Here is a 5,407-nt window from a genome sequence, read left to right on the forward strand (position 1 = left end):
TATTAATATACAAAACATTTTCTCCATTTGATTAAAGGAGTTTCAAAACATGTATACATATGTACATCTTGTATAATTCCATATGCTGCAATAAATCAGGTAATGACTGCACTGGACTGTGGAATTTCAAGCATTCTGTTTTTCATAATCCCTCAAACCCTTCACATATGGTGTTAATGAGAGATGAAATCTGGGGAAAGCATGTAACGGGAAACCAGGGTGTTGAGGCCTTCATCAGATGTTACTCCTGAGCAGCTCCCTGCTTCAAACCTCACCCAATAATAAAAAAGAGTCATGACTTGAAATCAGTCAGAAATGTATCCCTCTCATATGGTACACTGTATATACAATGCATGCACATGTATCCTCATCAAGTTTGTCACATTTTTTTATGTTGCAGCTTTATGCTATGATAAAAAATAATCCTGTTGTAAATTTACACTCAATACCCCATAGTGACATGGAAAAAATTATTTCTATTTTGTTGATTTCTTCAAAAGGAAAACCCATTATATCGTAATTACAAATATTAAGACAATTTGCTAAGACACTTGAAATGTTGCTTAGGTGTTAAGATCCGATTGGATATGATTTGGAAAGTCAAACACTTGTCTTGACAAGGTCGCACAACTGACATTTCATAACAGAGCGACAGGATTGTGTCGATACACAAATACATGGAGGGCGAGGTTCATATGAGCACAGTGGCCTCTACAACTCTTAAATACAAAAAGAGTGAAGAAACCACAAGTAGATGACTCTATGCATGCACGCCCTAGATTTCCTCACATCAACACCATATGTGAAGGGGTCAATGGATATCAAAGAACAGCAGGCGAGAAATTCCACAGTCCAGTGCACTCATTTCCTAACTGTGTCCAACTATTTACATATTAGAGATGCTTCAATCAAATGCAGAACTGTTTAAAACCTGTATATTAAAGGATTCAGTTTATGATCACATAGTCTTACTCATATTAATTTGTCCTCCAAGAAAGATTTTCAAGTCTTAATCTTTAACAGACCATCCTCAAATACCTTCCAGATACTGTGCAATAATTAAAAAAAGTCACGCAGGCAACATTCATGCAACAAGTGAAAACGAATGCAGAAGTTTAAAAAGGTTTGAAGGACCCCTGAAGTGAAGAACAGATTCTACTTTCATAGCTAATCCAGGGATATTCAATGTAAAGTTATCATTGGATTATGTATTAAAACTGAAAAAGCAGGAGATGTGAGCTATTTTGAAAGCTGCTATTCCATTTTCCATTACAAAGCAATTAAGTGTTTAAAATGTATAATTGTGTGATCAACTTGGTTTAATTGCATTTGGAAAATACACAATGTCCAGAGTAAAGATAACAGTGTAGAGTATAATAGTTTGAACTGGAATGAATGGCATGTTTGGCAAAGGTAATTCTGGGTAAACGTCATGATCCATGTGCCAGAACCAAAGAAACTGGAGATTAAATGAACACAATACCTTGCTTTTGTCGGCCTCGCAGCACCAACTAAATATTTGATGAGCAGACAAGTGATATCCTCCGGCCCAGTGGAATGTTCCAGCTCACATGAAGGTCCAGAAAAATATTTCAGAAAAGAAAGGGACCCTTCTAAACAAAACTTTAGTGAAGTGAACTTTAGTGTTAGAGTTGATGATGCACATTACATTCTAAACGTTCATGTATTTCACATTTAAATAATATTGATAAGGCTTCATGGTAGAACACATCATTCTTACAAGTTGGAGGACACTGTAAAGTTTGTTGACATCATAAAGACTGACGTTGGACATGAAACATAAACCTCAGGATAGGTGTCAGGGTTGAATGAGAGGTGTGTGTGCTGACACAAACAATTTGGCATCAGGGGTGAGGTGCGCAGTGACAAGTAAGATTAACAACTGCCTGCACAAGGATGTTGACACAATGACACTTCTCTCCCAGGCTCTTTATTAGACTTTCACTCTCTTTACAAGACTTGTTAAACATTTTAAAATTGTCTTCAAGAGTAATAAAAGGTTATTTAAAATTCAAGAAACATAGGATGTACTTTTTATAATAGGCTTGGTTTTTTGGGGGAAAGAGGTTAAAAAAAGCTGTCAAACATGGTGCCTCCCTCTGCTTTCAAGTATATCCAAGGTGATTCATTAAGTTTGTTGAGTTCCTCCCTTTACATGTTTCAAACATTTGCTGCACGTCCGGGTGTTGCCTCACTTCTGATTGTTTAGCTTTCAGCATTTTGTTGTCATGTCGGCTGGAGTTTGAAGTAGCTACTAGATAACTGTAGGCTGCCAGAGTAATTTAAAGTTAAGTGTAATGTTTTCTGACATGTGTTGTGATGTTTATGTCACCTGTAAACAGGTTAACTATTTCACTACAGAGCTCAGGCAGTGAAGTCTGTGTCGCGATTCGGTCCGCCAGATACTCGTGCATGATTTCTTGGCAGGAATCATATAAAACAAACCTTATTAAGATAATTTTTCCTCTTTGGTCCCATATGAAGAACACGTAACCATGACAGCCCACTTTTTAAATTGATCTGGTTCCGGAAGTAAATTTCACTATTACACCTGAGGACTTAAGCTAGGGTAGTACTCCTTCTAGTACATCGTAGTTTTCTAAAACTGCAGTTAAACGAATATATGACATACATTTTCAATTTCTCAGCCTGTGATACATCAACCTTGGATGTTATGACTGATAAACAAAATAGATATTCAGGAAATGCATTGCAACATTGGACTGTAATTGTGGTTTTACACAAAAACTTAAAAAGTTTGTTTGCTCATGCATGCTCCCTATTTTACGCAAAGCCGCTTTGTAGTCAAAATGGCAACCATAATGGGGGGGGAGTGTCCAGCTTTTCACACCACTCCAGCTTCAGATATGAGAGTGATATTGATCTTCTTATCTAACTCTCGACCAGAAAGAAAGTCAGTTTAGTTCCTGAAATGTCAAACTATTTCCTCAAATTTGCACATACATTTATTCAATTTAGACAAACAAGATGATGTCTCTCGGCAGTGGAAGGAATGACAATAAAATGTTACAAATCAAACATAGTATAAAAAGTTGTTTATCTTCAGAGTTTGCTCAGTGTTCTATATTTACAACAGAGACGTGGCAGCCATCTGTTGGAGTTCTGAGCCCCGCTGGCCTGGGAATGTAGCCTGTCACTGACCTGACACGCAGGGCTGGGAACAGAAGGTGCACTCTCAACACATGAGGAAGTGCAGTGTACCTTAGATAAAATGTTGCCCCTCAACGCCCAAACCCACAAATACATGAACAGCCCTTACCAGCCCACACACACACATACACTCGCACACACAACTCATCCTCACCAAACCAACGCATCCTGCTCTTTCTGCGGTTTGTGTATCTAGAGCTTCTGGCTGGCAGAGTCCACAGCAGCACCCATCCTCAGCTGTGCCAGGGTGCACTCAGGGTTGTATGCTTCCTGAGCAGCTTGAACAAATATGGGAAGTGGTGGAGAACTGGAACGTAACCCATATGTTGCACCCATGTTGCCTTTTTTTGTCACCACAGCATGTTGTTCAACTGCTAAAATGTTACACTGAAAAGAAAAATAACTGGCTCCTTTTACTTGTTTAGCAATCCCTCAAAAATTGGCCTCGAGTTACACTACGTTGGTTTATGCAGGCTAGAGTCTGTGACAATGCTCGTATTCAGCTCAACAAAGTCGTGGGAAGTGTTTATGGGAATGTGTTCTGGTGTACATAGTTTTTTCTAACTGAAGACTTGATTTTATCTCTCTTACATAGTGGCTCAGTGAAAAAGGATGGAGCTGAAGCGTCACATGGTTAGGCATGAAGCATCACATGGTGCCGTTGAAAGACATTGTGATGTGGTCAAGGAAGGTCATTTAAGAGAAGGCCCCGGAGTTATACTTTTATATTTTTCATGAATAAATTTATGATTCATCAACTTCACAGAAGTTGAAGACAACTTTCTTTCTGGGTATTTGCTGCAAAATTTCAACTGCGGGAAATCTAGAAAGGAAAGCACAAGGAGTCAGTCCGGTCCACAGAAATTCTACACAGCGCACCATTCTTTCTGTTTCCTTCCCACCTCAAGCTTGACAATATATACGATGTGTTTTATATTAAACGGCCAGATTTACCACAAACAGTATCGGAAGAAGAGTGACATTCTGAACAAATTTACTGCCACTTCCAGGAACCACAGCAAGTTGAGCAATCCCAGCCACCACACACTGACATGGGACCTGCTGCACAAAACACACGTGCCATAATTTATATTCTCTAATTCAACAGAATGTAAACTACTCTACGGTTTTGGAGCCATATCATGATCAGGTTATTTATCTTCCGGAAGAAAAGAGAAAGAAGAGGAGATTGTCAGGAGATGAATTATGGCTCTATTAATAGTCTGATTAGAAAAGCCTACATGTACAAGTTTAATAGGTGTGGTTTGCTTGCTGAGACAAGAACATTTTCATCCTCTCGACAATATGAATTTCCAGAACAGTGTATGCCTGTTTGAACCTCAAGGACACTTAGCCTCAGTATGGTGATGTTGTGCTTTTTGGAGGAAACAGTAGTCAGTGTGTATTTAAAGGCTGACAGGTCTTATAGCTTATTCACCTCAAACATGTGCATGAAAGCCAAACCCAAGCAGCAACAGAAAATGGAAAATTTCATTACAGCAGTCCTGCTTGCCAACCTGAAGACTCAGTTAAAATTCGTATATATAATGATTTACATTTAAATGTTCTGTCTTGTGAAAAGCAACATTTTAGATTTTTCAAAAGCATATTATAATTACTGTAACCCTACAAAGATTAATCTCAGCCGGGTTTTTTTTGGTTTAAAAGTTCCTTAAGTCTGACTAACAAACATTTGCATTCAGCCACTCTACTTCAGTGGTGGGATATCCTGCTTGTCTCTTATCAGCTAGATCCTTAAACAATGGACCCTGCCCACGCAGATATTGTGCACTGGCCTGACTGTTTCACGTGCTGCTGTCCTTGTGTCTTTCCCCTTATGACCAGATGTCCCTTTCTGGGCTGGGGCCAGAATTTAGGAGGATTTAGAGTAGAGTGGGGAGAATGAAAAGAAAAAACCCCCAAAACAAATCAGACAGTGTGTCATCCATTACTGTTCTTTACAGTAGCGTGTGGCAAACCTAAGATCCAGTTAACCTCCATTTCACAGCGCAGTAGAGATGATGAATCACTTGTGACAACCACCTCAGGGGACAAACTACCACAAGCATTCGCACACAGAGAGATGGCTGGCACTGCGCTCAGAAAAATGGGATTGTCATATGCTTTCAAATGAGCAAAGCTGCACAGAACAACACTGTGTTGAGCGGCATATGTCCAGGAGCAAGGAAGTAAAAACAGGTCATGAAAATTTTGC

This window comes from Paralichthys olivaceus, chromosome 3 (assembly GCF_024713975.1).
Source record: "Paralichthys olivaceus isolate ysfri-2021 chromosome 3, ASM2471397v2, whole genome shotgun sequence".
Lineage (NCBI taxonomy): Eukaryota > Metazoa > Chordata > Actinopteri > Pleuronectiformes > Paralichthyidae > Paralichthys > Paralichthys olivaceus.